Genomic DNA, 17,838 nt, shown 5'->3' with positions numbered 1-17,838 from the left:
TTAACAACAGATGTGAGAATTAAGTTGGAGGCCAGAGGCATCTTTAAAACCAATGAAGTTTAATTCTGGGTACAAGTGAGAACTGAGTGACAACATGGAACACTACATGTGCATTCTTCAGTATTCTCAATTATCACAAGAATTTCCAAATGGATTAGGCTGGTACCTGTCATAACTGCCTTGACAGATTAACAGTCTAGTAATTACTGCCCTCCACCATCATATTCCTGGGTACACTGCAGAATCTAACTGGTTGCATTACCAACTGATGCTTCCAAATAAGTTCTCAGTACTTTGCTGATACAGTTGACAAGTAGCCCGCATTTCTGCTCAATCTCTTATCCAATTGTCCAATTATTTGCAAAGGGGGATTCGTTTTGATATTAGTGTGCATGTACCTAGTACGTAATACTGAGTTCTCCGTTACTTTTCCCCACTCAAATGAGAGATATATTCCCTATACCTCCTTGGTCTCTATATTGATAGCTAAGGTTGCTCTGTTTATTATGTCTTGTTTCTGCTCTTTTGGGGTTGAAATCTGTTCAGGTAAAATTTCCAGTTGCAAAAAGTGCTGGAAGAAAAGCTAAGTTTCTCTTCCCCAGTCCTGACCTGGATAGCCCAGGCTAGACATATCTTGTCAAATCTCGAAAGCTAAAAGTAGGATCTGGGTTGCAAACAATGGCAAACCACCTCTGAATGTTTCTGCCTAGAAAACGCTGTGAGGTCGCCATAAGTCAGCTGCAACTTGCCAGCACTTTCTACCACTGGTGGTTGTTACACTATAGTAACAACCTATATTAGTTCCACCAGCTTTTATGTGGTATCCAAATGGATCCCAGCATGATGTGCATCTTCATCCTAATTTAAATGTTGTATGTAGAAAAACGTGAAAATGTCTCCAAATTTTATAAAGATGGAAACACAAAACTGAAGCAAATACACCATCTTGAAGAGTAACAAAGAGTTCATAAAAGAATACATAATTATACAAGGCGCTACGCAGCTCAGATATTTACAATTGTTTTAATTACCTAACAGCTTGGAATTTTGCTATAATTGCAAAGCAGCCTTCAAAGTTGCATTTAAGGTTTAACCTTAAAAAAAACCCCAAAGTATAATAAAAATAAGAGATGCTAAATATTGAGCATTATTGAGAAATTGAGTTCTAAGATTTTAAAATGCAATCTCAACTAGGGGCCAAGCCTGTTGCATTCAGGAAAACAATGGGTACTGGATTGGGGGGTGGGGTGGAAGAACTCTGTGGATGGCCTTTCCCTCCCCCCAGGACACTGAAAGACTGCAGGAAGCTGTTAGGGAACTCACTGGCAGGGGCAGCTCTCACGCAGCAAGGATCTGCAGCCTCTGAGCTTCGGAGGGAAGTGTAAAGAGGAGGGGGTGGTCAGGGGTGGGGGACAGAAGGTGATTGGCTGGTTGCTGGATAGACTGGCAAGCTGGTTGGAGGAAGAGGCACTCAGGGGCGGTACAGCTACCCTGAGTGGGTGTTAAGCGCTGAGTGGCACTTAAGCCATGAGACATGCTCCTCCTCCAAGCTCTTTGTAAATACAAATATAAATAAAAAACCAAAATGAATATACAAAGAAATTAAGAGTACATTTTAATTTAAAGCCTATATCTGAATCTAACTTTAAATTTACAAAAGATGAGAAGTTGGATTTTACCAGAAGTAAATTTTTAATGATTCCCCAACCTCGCAGGGCAAATCTCTGATAACCACCCCAATGTATTCTTGGGGGTTCCCTTATCCCCCAGGAGTAGCATTTAAGAGAACAATTTTGCCCACAGAGATAGGCAGGGGTGGAGCATTTGAATGCTACAGCCTCAGAAGGCCTACATACCCGCTCTTCTTATAAGTTCTGGGCATTAGTATATGTCTACCTAGAGATGTTAAGACTGACAAATGAATATGGAATTTTCAAGTCTTTTGTTTTTTCAAAGTCAGGTGACTCAAGGATTCATGAGAAATAAGTTTGTTTCCTTGTTGACTGAGGCACAAAGACATTCAGTCTGCAAGCTGAGTGTATAATCAGAAGTCTTGTCAACTTCTTTCAAAAACAAATCTATCTAGAACCAATCTTGTATAAATCTTCCTAGTGTCTATTCACATTGCACACAAACCTATCTACCCTGACCTGGATGGTCCAGGTTAGCCAGGCCTTGTCAGATCTTGGAAGCTAAGCCTTGGTTAGTACATGGATGGGAGGCTGTCATGAAAGGTCAGTGGTTGCTACGGAGAGGCAAGCAATGGCAAACAACCTCTGAAAGTCAATAGCCTTGAAAACCCTGCAGGGTCAGCATAAATTGGCAGTAACTTGACAGTACCTACAACTACCATAGATCTATGTCCCCTTGTTTCAGGAAACTCAGAGCAGCATACATGGTTCTTCCTTTCTCTTTTAATCTTTTCCAGGGGTCCTCAATCTTTTTGAGCCTGCAGGCATCTTTGGAATTCAAACATCGTGTGGTGGGTGCAGTCACAAAATGTGTGCCATAGGAGGCAAAGCCAGTCAGAAAATCACTGTCACAGCTTAATTCCAGTCACACAGTGAAGATTCTTGTGCTGTGGTGCCAGCTGCTGTCAAAGCAATCTCCAATGGCCAGTCAGAGGCCTTGCTGGGCACAAGCCCCAGCTAGTCTCTCTTGGCCTGCAGGCCTTGGACCTGTTATTAATATGCAACCTAAGTTATCTCACAGGATAAAATGTGGGGAAAGAACCATCCACACAGCCCGAGTTCCTTGGCACCTTCCGATTGGCCCCTCACAAAGACAGACAGCCGTTCTAGCCAATTGGGAGAGGGCACAATCAAGGCCCTCACCAGCGCAGGCCAGAAAGGCTTCTAGGCTCTCACTAGGACCGGCTTCGAGGCCCTCACCTGGACAGGCCAAAAAGCCACGGGGAAGTGGTAGGACACCGTGAGTAAAGACGGAGGCCTTCTCCCCGGGGCTAGAAGCACACCTGGGGCCTTGAAGAGTGGAAGGCCGCACTGACACCGGGGGGAGGGGGGAAGCAGGCCTTCCTCTCGGTCCTAGAAGCACATGGGGGGGGGGTGGCCTTTCAAATCTAGTTGTAAAATAACAGAACAGGGAGGTTGGCTGTATAGGTATGGAGCATAATGTATATCTATAGTGCATTTATAGCACAATTCTGCATATATTCCCTCAAAAGGGAAGATTGCTAAACTTAGTGGAACCTGCTCTCACTTAGATGCAGAGGATCTTGGACACTGATGATTTTCCCTCTCTCAGCAAGACTGATCTTGGAAAGAATCCTTCCAGTTAGTACTTAGATAAATATTTGGCTTCTCACCTTATGATGCCCCTGGATACTGGAGATCCTCATCTTTATTACATAAAAAGCTTGAATTACTTTAACTGGAGCTCAGCCGTGACGTTCAGGCTATATTAATTCTAGCTTAGAGCCACGCCAGAGCTTGGCCTGTATTCACACTGTGTTGTACCTTGATCACATGCCAAGTTTCAGAGGCAAACTACAGGATTCTTTACACTGCCATTTACAGATATACGCACACTAAGGCAAATTCTTCCTCAGGTATTTACTGCAGTTACTATAATGAATATGATATTTAAAATGGCATTTAAAAATCTTCTAGAGTCAGAATACAGTATAAAACTAGAATACAGTACCAGAATATGGAACAAATATATTCCAAAGATACTTTATTTGCTTTACAAAATATGCAAGAGTTGGCCAAGACTGTGAATACAGACTCAACAGATTATGTTCAGGAAGAGAGGAATCATAGAACTACAGAGTTGGGAAGGACCTCCAGGGTCATCTAGTCCAACCCCTTGCAGAATGCAGTAAGTTCTCAACTACCTGCCCACCCACAGTGACCCCAATTCCATGCCCAGATGATACCTCCCCTCCCCACACACAAAAAGAACTAGAATCCCTGGCCAGTCTGGCCTGGAGGAAATTCACCTCCCAACCCCAAAGCAGTGATCAGCATTTCCCCAGGCACACAAGAAAGGGCTACAAGAACCAAGCATGGACACAATTTCTTCTTCCCAGCCAGTTACAAGAACTCCTTCCTCAAACTTCGAGAATATACTAGCAGTGAAGTTCTTCACATCTATAATCGACAAAATTAGTGCTGGCCCCGGGCTTTCTTCTTCTCCCATAGCAGAGCAATCTGAGGCTGGTCACTCGACCTATCACACCAAGCTTTTCAAGTCTCTTGGGTCCTTTGCAATTGCTTCCTCATGTTTATGTTTCCTAATAAGCACTGCCATCTCTAATTCATGCCTCATAAGTGATCCCACTGCCTATTCTGAACAGCAGCTTGCACATTATATAGAAAGGAAATGTGCCACTACACCAAAAGAACTAGGCAAAATGCTGCACTTGGCAGCCATCTAAGGCTGCTTAACAGTAAGGCCCGCCATAGTTCACCTAAGCATATTATGACTGGAACCTCTAATGATTTTAAGCTGTATTACTTCTAAGGATTTTAAACATCATTTGTCAGCTCTACAACACTTTACTTTTGAGACACTGGATTAGGTGAAGCATATCCCCATCTCAATTTCTTCCATTTCCCACTGTCAGCTCATTCAGTCCTCTTTGGGTACGGAGTATGTTTTATGCTTCATGGTTCCCGAATCACCTTAATTCAACTGTACTTCAGGGTTGCAGCGAAGTCTTGGCAAAGAGGAAGCGTTCCCTAGCACAGATGCAACAAGATCAAGCCCAAGGTCATGTACACAAGTCTGAAGTTAACATGAACGTAAAATAAAAACAAATACTGAAAATGTGACTTATTTATTGGAGAGGTGCAATAGGACAACCAACCGCACATCAGTAAGATTTAAAAGAACATGTAGCAGCAAACTGAATAGAGAAAGCAATAAGCAATTATAATGTCAGAGAATTAAGCAGTTTGTAAACTGCAGCACACAGCTTCATGCTCTGGTTTCTTTGACTTAAAGATTATTTGATATTTGCAGTCAGCTCCTGGCTTTGGAGCTTTTCATGAGTTGCTTATAAAACAATAGCTTGCACTTGCAAATGCAAAATAATCTCAAAGGATGTGAAGATATTCATTTAACACCCACGGAATTTAACATTTCATATTATGTGAGGTTTGAGTAACGTATTTTGATAACCTTCAGTGCTATCTCTCTCACACACCCCATCAGCAGAACATGAGCTCTTACAAGGTTCCCTGGCATGGAAGAGAAAACTAGTTTGTACTCCTGGTATTTTTAGAATTTAAAGAACAAAGCTTTCAGTTGTTTGGAAACTGTCTTAAATACATATCAAAACCAGCTCTCTTTCAAGGTTACAAAATCTGAAAATTCAAAGCCACAGCTACGTAATGCTATGTACATGGCACATTCAAAATTCTATACACAAGCACAAAGGCCAAGAATGGTTCTGGCCAACAACACTATTCCAGCCTTGAGGTAATAAGAGCAAATTGACTAACTACAATGAAACCCAGTTAAGATGTCTTGGAAGTCAAATATTCCCATCTCAAAGTAATGGTATAGAAAAGCTTCAATAATCTTTAGACTCCTGATTATACGCTAAGGTAGCGGTCCCCAACCTTTCTCAGGTCAGGGACCGCCTCCAGAGTGAGGGGAGAGCCAACGGCCCAGGTGCTGCGAAAATGCGCGCGCGGTTGCTGTGCATGCGCGTTTTCACCACCAGGTAGTGCTAATGCACATGCACAGCAACTGCGTGTGCGCATTTTCGCCACCAGGGGCGCTAACGCACATGCGCGGCAACTGCGCATGCACATTTGCGTCACCAGCGTGCCGGCGGCCTGGTACCGTGGCCTTTGCGGCCCGACACTGGGCCATGGACCGGGGGTTGATGACCCCTGCGCTAAGGAACCTTACAGCAGGGAACCCGAAAGTACAACCAGCACTAAGAACATTAAACTGGATATTATTGCAATAAATGCAAAGTAAAAACTGAAAATCAGAAATACTATAGTCACCGAAATGCATTGACGCCTTCTGTGGCTTGAATGAACATTGTTTCAGTGTTAATTTATTTGTTAAACTTTCTGTCCCACACTTTCTGTCAGGCTCAGGATAAGACAACTAAACTAATTAAAATGTGCATGGAGAAGACAGGAGAGATAATGCTGAAATATTCCTTTATGTATATAACTTTCAACCCCCCCTCCCCCAAATCTATACCAAAAGAATAAGGGCAAGAACCATAAAATCCCTTGCATGGAAAAATAGAAAATACACAAAGTTAATCCAGAGCTTATTAATATGTTTTGCCTATACTAAAGTTCTTTATGTGGAACAGAAATTATAATTATAAACTGGAATGCAATTCAGGTCATCCAGGGCTGAAAGGCAAGCCAAGAAGAACTCTGTTGGATTTGGCATTAAAATGGATATCATGGCGATAAATGCAAAGTAAAAGCTGAGAACCAGAAATACTATAGCCACCGAAATATATTGACACCTCCTGTGGTAATCCAAGACAATACCCCTATAAGCAAAGGACAGATGCACCATATTTACTGTGGAAACATAAAATTTGTAACTTAGTAAATAGATAATATTGCACTATGTTACAGACTGCTCTTTAGAAGGCCAGATCCTGAACATGAAACTCAAATACTTTGGCCACCTCATGAGGAGGAAGGACTCCCTGGAGAAGAGCCTAATGCTGGGAGTGATTGAGGGCAAAAGAAGAAGGGGTCAACAGAGAATGAGGTGGCTGGATGGAATCACTGAAGCAGTCCGTTCAAGCTTAAATGGACTGGTAGAGGGCAGGAAGGCCTAGAGGAACATTGTCCATGGGGTCACAATGACTTTGCAACTAACAACAACAAATGTTACTGAGAAAAATAAATGCCTTTGTTTTCTCGAAGCAAAACTGTGAATGTAACCAATAATGTAACCAACAAAATAAATAGCTGCACACTGCTGCATTCTTAGATTATATATTAAACTTCTGCCACCCAGTAACTGGGGGTGGGGGAGAAAAAAAGCACTGAAAATAGCTGCTGTAGTAAACAGAATTATTTCATTTGGACAGAAGCATGTCAGATACATGTTAGGTTAACAAATTAACACTTTATAATATTGAAAACATTGAACTCTTCAATACTGTGTTCTCATACATATGCAACATTATAAACAAAATTAGTCATGGATAAAAATTCACTTACTTTTAAAATATCCTGTCCAGACCAGAATTCTCATTCCCTAGTACTGCAATTGTTTTACATGAGTTTGTTTATGCTAATACTTTAAATGACTGAAACCTGAAAATGCATATCACAGTTTCCAAAAGAGAAAATGTTTCATAAAAACTCTCCGACTCCCCCTCCCTAATTTCCCATTTTCAGTTAGTAATTCTTTTCAGCAGGGGAGGGGGCTATTTCCCCCACATTTCTCTCCAAGCTTTTATATCTCTTGCTTTGGAAACTGCCAAGGTCCCTGATTATATCACATGTGGAGTGAAAAGCAACAGAAGAATCCTTGGCTTGGCCTCTCCATTATCAAACATCCCTCTTCTTGAATGAAATTTAAATAAATAACTAGTAAATAAAGCTGAAGATGGGGGAAGATAAAGGGCTGGTTGCTTGGTAGGTGGAAGCAAGAAAAGGAAGCAAGGTGCTGCCAAAAAAAGGAAAAGAGAGAACAGTGTGGGCAGGGGGGATAGAGAAGACATAAATTGCCCACTGTAATTTCTCACTATTATGCATCTGGGCCTGGCCTGGCAGCTAGCACTGCACAGAATTTTCCCAAGCTGACACTGCCAGGAGAAAGGTTTTGACTGCAGTTCACCTGTTCTTGTTTATTACACCCTCTGTTCATATTGTTATACATGTTTTAAGTGTACTAGTTCTGCTATTCCACATACACACCCTGAAACGTCAGAGTAAGCGGAAGTGAGTGAATTAATGAATAGGAGGTAAGGCTGAATAGCAAGGCAGATACAGGCAGATTGACTGATGAGTGGGAAATAAACAGGAAAATGGGAGGAACTATAGCAGGTTTCTGGGAAGTGAGAAAACACTGGTGATGGGAAAAGTAGTGTGCCCTCACCAAGCCTTTGTGGATTTCCCCCTTGTAGAGCCAGTTTTTCCAATGCTTTGTCTATTTCCAGTTTAATATTAGTATTACTAGTATTGTTTATAGTTTGCCTTTCTCACCGGGACTCAAAATGGATAAAATATGTTAAGAACTATTCAGCCAATTAGCAAGTGTATTAGTACATTTAACAATTCAGTAAACCAAAATAATGTTGTATCCAGACTGAAGAACTAGAAGAATAACACATCCCCCCCCCAGAAAAAAACTGTCTAAGGCAATGAAAGCATTCAAAAGCAATTTATCCCTTACAGAAGTTACCTAGTTTGATAAGAATGCCTTCCACAGCAATTCCACTTGGCAGATTCCGTGAAATGATAGAAGCATGGGGACCTTTCTAATAGCTTTAAGGAGGCCATTCCATGACATGGGAGCCTCCACAGATAATGTGTGTGCCCAGGCCTCAGTTCATATACCATGTTTGAACTTTAGAACAAGTCCAGATTATTGGACCTATTCTTCCATATATCTACTAGATTGACACTGCTTCAAATGCAACTACTATAATAAGATTATTCTCCACCAATGACTGAGCCTTTTCTTCTGGTGGCATTGGTGTTTAGAATTCACCTTCTAAGAACAGTCTACAAGACCAGTGTTCTTAATTTTTTAGTGTTCTTAATTTTTTTTTTAGAAATGGTAAGAACGTTGTTATCTTTCTATTCTACTACATTAATTAGGACTTGAGTCCAGTGGCATCTTTAAGACCAACTGATTAATTCTGAGTATGAGCTGAAGTGTGCATGCACACAAAAGGTCCCACTGGACTCAAATTTTGTTCTATTGCTTCTGACCGACACAGCTACTCACCTGAATTAATTAGGACTATTTTGAATGGACAGTACAGCAGGACATGAGGAAAGATTCTAATTCTGTAACTCTAGCAAAACATGCCTCCTTTACTCAGTCCAGAAATGCCAGGATCAGAATTTGTGCTCTTTGATCAGGCGGAGGTTAGAGGAAAACAGCTAGGAATATTGCACTCTGTGAATGCTGAGGAAGGAACAGGCTACATTAAATCCCATAGGGTACTTCTGCATCAGACACAATGTTCAAGCCATCCTGCTACTGTATGTTTTTGATTATTATAGTAATAAGCAACCAAAAATGTAATTATGAATAAAGTAAACTGCTAAGTAGAGATAATGAACTTGTTGAACATGAGTAAGGAGGTAATTAATAGTTTGGCCTCACCCTGGCATTAAATTGAACACCCACTTACCATATATACTCGCATATAATCTGACTCACATATAAGCCGAGACACCTAATTACACCACAAAATATTGTAAAAACATTGACTCACATATAAGTCGAGGGTAGTATTTGGATAGTCACCTTTTATTCTTTCCTCCCCTCCCCTGCCTCTTTCCCTCTGACCCCTCTTGCCTTTATTCCTTCCTCTAGGGGCGTTTCCTCCTTCTGCTCTCCGTTCTCCCTCTGAGACAGAGGCTTCAGAGCTTCCTGCAACACATGCTAGTCTCATGCTAGCCTCATTAAGGCAGGGGGGGGCAGAGACTGCTCTTTCCCTCCCAGGCTTGCTGCATCTCTGCTGTTCCTGCCTCTGCTTGTTCTGGCAAGTATACTTGTCTCCCACCCCACACTCCAGTCTTGTCTGGAAGTTTTTTTCAATATCCGCATATAAGCCAACGGGGACTTTTTCAACTTAAAAAAAGGGCTACAAAAAAATCGGCTTATATGCGAGTATATATGGTAATCAATGGGAGTGTGTTATGACATACACTAAAACTCCAACATCAATGTTCTAATGTAGACTAAACTAAGGAGTTTCTTATAGAAACTCATACTTCCAATGGAAAGTAGAAGCAAATATTTCAGCTATCTTTCTTATTGTTATAATAATAATCTTAAATTTTCTAATCTACCCTTCCCACAAGACTCAGGGTGGGTGACATGATTCATAAATACATTAAGATTTAAAATCCTAATAATAATTTACATTAAAACAAAACTAGCTAGCCCCTCTGCCACCTATAAAATTAAATATTAATGTAAATATTAAATATCAAATATGGGAGTATCCATATTTGGGCAGATGCATCTTTCGGTTCAGCTAGAGAGAAGCAGATAAACATACATTTTGGTGTAAGGAACACAGCTGAAGATATCAGCAAAAATACGGGCAACTGTATCAGCCGTTAGGGAACTATATTCCTGTCAAACACTGATAAGCTAATTTCATTCATTTCCTTATTTAGTCAGACTTCTCCAGTGACACGCCAGAGAGCAGTGACAAGTACATAGGCTATCCAGCTTGTACTTAAATATTTGCTATTTTAGTGTTGAAGTACCTTCCAATGCTTCAAACAGACTGAAGATTTACTGAATGTATTGATGAACCCACCCCCCGACTTTGAACAGAAGAGGAATGAAAGTACAAGAAAATACAGAAGAAATATGGTCCCTGTTCTTTTTTGCCTAATGATATGCTCCACCAAATGTTATCATGAATTATATCCATCTGGTCCCTCCCAAATACCCTCTCTCCCTGGTCTCGTTTCATTTGTTACAACTGGCATACTGGCTTATTTAATTCAATATACTTTGAAGCTTATGAAAGCTGTTGCTTATTTATTAATGCTTCTGGGTGGGCTGGAAAGGGATGAAAGAAAAGGAGGCTTAGTATGATGTGTAAACAGCAAAAATATTAAATATTTAAAATTAAAATACTATGTAATAAATACATTGGCCTGAATTTATTGGAGAAACTATTATTTCAGATAGTGAGGGGAAATAAGGAACAAAGTATTATGTTTGCATAGTGCTTAAGGAAATTAAAACCTACTGCAACGCAAACATACAGCTGTATTTATAAATGGGATTTTAAAGTTCTAAGCTAGTATTAAATAGACAGCTGCAGAAGTATGTCACCTACATATTGTTACACACACACACATACATTTTGGTTTACTGTACACAAATGTAACCTTAACAAAATGGACCCTCCACCCAACTCTGTAGAGATTCAAGCATGGTGAGAAAGGTCAGATTAACTTTTCTGAAAAACATAATCAGATGCTTATTTTTACCAAAAGTGAACCTGAAAACATGGAGCAGCATTGGAAAGTGTTTTTATCATAGTAAAAAAGAAACTAAAGATCCTAGTTTAAAAAATATTAATTAATAACCAAATAATAATACAGACTAAAAAACTTTACTGCACTTGCCCGAAGACCATAGCAAATTTAAAAGCACATAACAATTTACAAATTCAAAACAGACACTACATCAGATTTTAAAACTATCCCATAAACAGAGTAAAAATTAATCTGTACACACTGCAAATCAGCTGTTTAGAGGAAATAATACAAACAGAAAGAAAAACATAATCCATAACATTAAAACTTTTACAATCTTGGAATTACGATAACAAATTAACAAAAATGCAAATCTATACAATTCCAAGGATGCCCTCTATCTGCAGATCAAAGCTACACTTCTAATTAACAGATGTCTCTGCAATCTTGGGAGAGCCTCCCTAGATTTGCAGAAATATTTGACTTTTAAATATTTTACTTAAAAAAAGGGGGGCGGAGTTTAAATTCCCCTCCCAAATAAATATGCATTGTCTGCGTGCACCCAAAAAAGTCACTTACCTTTCAAAGTCCTGGTGTTGGCTACCACTGCAGTGGTGATGGAATCTGTGAGCCATCACCAGCCATGCCAGGTGAGCCAGCAAAAGCAGGAGAAAGCCGCAGCATGCATGCCTTGAGCAGTTCTGGACAAACCGTCAAGACCAGCAAGGGGGGGGGGGGGAGGACAGCAGCTTCAGGCAAGTAGTATGGAGAGGGGCTAAAGAACAGAAGAAAGACAGTGGGCTCAGCAGGGCCCAATAACAGATTCAGGGAGCCATGGAGGGAGCCTGGGAAGATTCAGGGAACCTGGGAAGAAAATGTGGAGGGAGAGAAGAGATTTCCAGCCCCACGAGTTTCAAGGGCCCCAGCCTATATATGTATGCTGCTTTTTAATACCCAAAGGAATCTCAGTGCAGCTTACAATTGCCTACCCTTCCTCTCCCCACAACAGACACACTTGAGGTAGGTATATCCCAATAGTGATATTGGCCAAATTAAAGGAAACTTAAACCCAGTGATTGGAGCTGTGAATAGACAAGGCAGATCTTTCTACAAAACTGAAAAACATCTTAGGCTTGCAGAAAATCTGAAATCCCCCAAAATAAATACATTGAGAGGGTTTTAAAAACTCAAATTATAAACATGGCACCTGTAGCTTTAAGCAATGGATTCCTTCAGTGGCTGTTACCAGGCAATCAAAGCCTACCAGGCTTGATTCTGACAAGGCAGTAGGAGGGAGCTTTTCCAGGGCTGTTTCGGCCTTTGAGAGAAAGCACACTGGAGTCAGGGCTATGTTGCAAAGAGTCCCACCTTCCAGAGCAGCCATTTTCTTCAGGGCAATGATTCCTGTAGTCTGTCAATTAGTGGTGTTGTTGTTGTTATGTGCGAAGTCGTGTCCGACCCATCGCGACCCCATGGACAATGATCCTCCAGGCCTTCCTGTCCTCTACCATTCCCCGGAGTCCATTTAAGTTTGCACCTACTGCTTCAGTGACTCCATCCATCCACCTCATTCTCTGTCGTCCCCTTCTTCTTTTGCCCTCGATCTCTCCCAGCATCAGGCTCTTCTCCAGGGAGTCCTTCCTTCTCATGAGGTGGCCAAAATATTTGAGTTTCATCTTCAGGATCTGGCCTTCTAAAGAGCAGTCAGGGCTGATCTCCTCTAGGACTGACTGGTTTGTTCGCCTTGCAGTCCAAGGGACTCGCAAGAGTCTTCTCCAGCACCAGAGTTCAAAAGCCTCAATTCTTTGACGCTCGGCCTTCCTTATGGTCCAACTTTCGCAGCCATACATTGCAACTGGGAAGACCATAGCCTTGACTAAACGCACTTTTGTTGGCAGGGTGATGTCTCTGCTTTTTAGGATGCTGTCTAGATTTGCCATAGCTTTCCTCCCCAGGAGCAAGCGTCTTTTAATTTCTTTGCTGCAGTCCCCATCTGCAGTGATCTTGGAGCCCAGGAAAATAAAATCTGTCACTATCTCCATTTCTTCCCCTTCTATTTGCCAGGAATTGAGAGGGCCGGATGCCATGATCTTTGTTTTCTTGATGTTGAGTTTCAAGCCAACTTTGGCACTCTCCTCCTTCACTCGCATCAACAGGCTCTTTAGTTCCTCTTCACTTTCTGCCATTAGAGTGGTATCATCTGCATATCTGAGGTTGTTGATATTTCTCCCTGCAATCTTGATCCCAATTTGTGACTCCTCTAATCCCGCATTTCTCATGATGTGCTCTGCATACAAGTTAAATAGGCAAGGCGACAGTATACAGCCTTGCCGAACTCCTTTCTCAATTTTGAACCAGTCAGTGATTCCATGTTCAGTTCTCACTGTTGCTTCTTGACCTGCATATAAATTTCTCAAGAGACAAATAAGATGCTCTGGTATTCCCATCTCTTTAAGAACTTGCCACAATTTGTTGTGCTCCACACAATCAAAGGCTTTAGCATAGTCAATGAAGCAGAAGTAGACGTTCTTCTGGTACTCCCTAGCTTTCTCCATGATCCAGCGTATGTTGGCAATTTGATCTCTAGTTCCTCTGCCTCTTCGAAATCCTGCCTGTACTTCTGGAAGTTCTCGGTCCACATATTGCTGGAGCCTAGCTTGTAGGATTTTGAGCATAACTTTGCTAGCATGAGAAATTAGTGCAATGGTGCGGTAGTTTGAACATTCTTTGGCATTGCCCTTCTTTGGGATTGGAATGTAAACTGACCTTTTCCAATCCTGTGGCCATTGTTGAGTTTTCCAAATTTGCTGGCATATTGAGTGTAGCACTTTTACTGCATCGTCCTTTAAGATTTTGAATAGTTCAACTGGAATGCTGTCACTACCACTAGCTTTATTGTTGCTCAGACTTCCTAAGGCCCATTTGACTTCACATTCCAGGATGTCTGGCTCCAGGTCAGTAACTACCCCATTGTGGTCATCAGGGATGTTAAGCTCGCTCTTGTATAGTTCTTCTGTATAATTTTGCCACCTTTGTTTGATCTCTTCTGCTTCTGTGAGGTCCCTACCATTTTGGTCCCTTATCATACCCATCTTTGCATGAAACGTTCTCTTCATATCTCCAATTTTCTTGAAAAGATCTCTGGTCCTCCCCATTCTATTGTTTTCTTCTATTTGTTTGCACTGTTCATTTAAGAAGGCATTCTTATCTCTTCTAGCTTTTCTCTGGAATTCTGCATTCAATTGGGTGTATCTTTCTCTTTCTCCCTTGCCTTTCACTTCCCTTCTCTCCTTAGCTATTTGTAAAGCTTCCTCAGACAGCCATTTTGATTTCTTGCATTTCTTTTTCTTTGGGATGGTTTTAGTTGCTACCTCTTGTACAATGTTGCGAACCTCCGTCCATAGTTCTTCAGGCACTCTGTCTATCAGATCTAATTCCTTAAATCTATTTGTCACCTCCACTGTGTATTCGTCGGGGATATGATTTAGTTCATACCTGAGTGGCCTAGTGCTTTTCCCTACTTTCTTCAATTTAAGCCTAAATTTTGCAATAAGAAGCTCATGATCTGAACCACAATCAGCTCCTGGTCTTGTTTTTATTGACTGGATAGAACTTTTCCATCTTTGGCTGCAGAGCACATAGTCAATCTGATTTCTGTGTTGACCGTCTGGTGATGTCCATGTGTAGAGTCGTCTCTTGGGTTGCTGGAAAAGAGTGTTTGCTATGACCATTGTATTCTCTTGACAAAATTCTACCAGCCTGTGCCCTGCTTCATTTTGTACTCCAAGGCCAAACTTGCCTGTTATCCCGGTTATCTTTTGGCTTCCTACTTTAGCATTCCAATCCCCCATGATGATAAGCACATCATTTTTGGGCGTTGCTTCTAGAAGGTGTTGTAGGGCTTCATAGAACTGATCAACTTCATCCTCTTCAGCAGCAGTGGTTGGGGCGTAGACCTGGATCACTGTGATGTTGAATGGTTTGCCTTGGATTCGAACTGAGATCATTCTGTCATTTTGGGGATTGTATCCCAAGACTGCTTTTCCTACTCTCTTATTGATTATGAATGCTACTCCATTTCTTCTGCGAGATTCTTGTCCACAGTAGTATACCTGATGGTCATCTGAATTAAATTCACCCATTCCTGTCCATTTTAGTTCACTGATTCCTAAAATGTCGATGTTCAGTCTTCTCATTTCTTGTTTAACCACGTCCAGCTTGCCTTGATTCATGGATCTGACGTTCCAGGTTCCTATGGAATAAAAATCTTTACAGCATCGGACTGTCTTTTCGCCACCAGTTACTTCCACAACTGAGCGTCCTTTCGGCTTTGGCCCAGCCGCTTCATTCATTCTGGCGCTACTCGTACTAGCCGTCTGCTCATCCCCAGTAGCATATTGGACACCTTCCGACCTGAGGGGCTCATCTTCCAGCGTCATATCGTTATGCCTATTGGAACTGTCCATAGAGTTTTCATGGCAAAGATACTGGAGTGGTTTGCCATTGCCTTCTCCAGTGGATCACCTTTTGTCAGAGCTCTCAGCTATGACCTGTTCGTCTTGGGTGGCCCTGCACGGCATAGCTCATAGCTTCACTGAACTACGCAAGCCCCCTTGCCACAACAAGGCAGCGATCCTTGAAGGGGGCAATTAGTGGTAATACTGGGGTAATCCCCAGGTCCCTACCACTCCATCTACTATATCTCACTGCTACATGGGTGTCATTGATATAGCTTATGTGTATAGGTATCAACTTGATGGTAACATATATGCCATATATTGACTCCATATAATACTCCATTCTTCTACCTAAGGTGAAGTAGTCACTTGCTTCATGAAATGCAGAATGTTCAGGGGAGAAAGAACTATTTCTGATACTGCCCATCATGAAATTATCTGAACACCACATGAGGTCCAAGGTGACAAGAGCAAATCCACACCATGGTTTATCACAATATCACTCAAATCCAGAAACAGTAACCATTTCTCAGAGAAATTGAATGACTAAGCTAAGAACATTTTACAACAGATACAATCATCCCTTGGCAAATTTTCAAATAGTTATAATGATATTTTACCACTAAATCAAAGAGATACCCCTTTGTTAACATTTTTGGCCTGTCGGTGAAAAAGGACACCCATACATGGTGAAAAGGGCTAATCAACACACACGTTCAAAAATCCCATTGACTTTAAGGAGGCTCTGAATGAACCTAAGGATTTGGCAGTTTGAGAAGATTAGAATTCCAAAGTCCATGAAGACAAATGATAACAAACTCAAATTGTGCATCCAAACCCACTTTGTTATATGAAAATGTAATTATCATCAGTCAACCTCTGGACTTCTATGGTTTGAAAATACTTTTTAACTTGTTCTACTATTCCAGTTCATTGTTTCATTCTTTCCTCACTTATGCATGAACAACTTCCATAGAAATCAATATCAACTGCAAATCTTTACTTAGGGGCCTGACTGTCTCTCACAGCCATGTATACGGGGGCTTCATTTTGTGCTGCAAGCAGATGAGAAAAGCATACTAGCAGTTATTCATACAGCTAATCTGTTTCCACCTATGAGCCCAGTGGTACCAATACAGCTCTTACAGCTTAAAGAGTGCTGTTTGTTTTCAAAATCTCTTTACGAAGTTTCAGAAAGGAGATTATTAACCACTTTCACTGACATAAAAAGGAGCATTCCAATATGAATGATTGATTCTATAAAATCTCTAAGCTGATTCTTACTGCAAAGTTAGACTAAAATGTGTTCTATAAAAGCTAGCATTAAATACTTTTCCAGACATTAATGTTAGAACTACATTAAAACCCATAAAATGACAAGCTATATGGATTAGCTTGCTACTGTGTAAACCTGCTAAAAAAGAACAGAATTACAGTCTAATTTACTGCTAAAGTTTTAGGAAAATTTTCAACATATTCTTATGCTGAAGCTTCCATGGCAGATTGGGGATTCAGTGTCTTCCAGATCCTGGCCCACCATTCTAACTACTACACCACATTGGCTCTAGCATAATATTCAAGGATACTAGAAAATAAGCCCACTGTAGTGTTAATACAGCGGGCGCTAGGCGTTAGCTCGGCCCCCCCCCCCCGGTCGGCGCGGCCTACCTGACGCAACTGATTCCTGTAGTCTGTCAATTAGTAGTAATACTGGGGTAATCCCCAGGTCCCTACCACTCCATCTACTATATCTCACTGCTACATGGGCGTCATTGATATAGCTAATGTGTACAGGTATCAACTTGATCAAGTAGCTATTAAGTAGATTGTCAGAATTGATACTATTCATTATTGGCTGTCATCAGTTTGTTTTCCTCAAATTTCAGAGAAAACAACTAAAAATGATGGATGACTAACTAACAACAAATAATTTCTTCAGTGGAATTCTCTACAAAATTAATCAATTGTAAAAAAATCCACTAGGCATATTACAATCACTACAATTAGCTTATAGGCAACTGAATATGTAAGAATTAATAGAAGACAAGTTACTCATATTTTTGCCACAGTTATTGTAACAATCTCTTTTCAATGACTTAAAATAACTTAAAATGAAAAGGGGTACTAGTGAGTTATATTTAATTTATTCTGTGAGGTCTATTTTGTGACTGGTCCTTCAAGAAATACATATCCAAAGGGGTTTTGCTTGTTAAAAGCCTCACCAGTTAAAGCTT

The 17,838-nt window shown here is 40.9% G+C and overlaps 1 protein-coding gene across 3 annotated transcripts in view; it reads right to left on the bottom strand.

Annotated features, from left to right (window-relative positions):
- The window catches only part of JPH1 (junctophilin 1), a 73,540-nt gene that overhangs the window by 38,227 nt on the left and 17,475 nt on the right, over positions 1–17,838 (bottom strand). The gene's annotated exons all lie outside the window — the stretch shown is intronic.

Source organism: Paroedura picta, chromosome 9 (genome assembly GCF_049243985.1).
Source record: "Paroedura picta isolate Pp20150507F chromosome 9, Ppicta_v3.0, whole genome shotgun sequence".
NCBI lineage: Eukaryota > Metazoa > Chordata > Lepidosauria > Squamata > Gekkonidae > Paroedura > Paroedura picta.
Note: the sequence above shows the minus strand (reverse complement) of the source record. Positions and strands in the feature narration are given on the sequence as shown.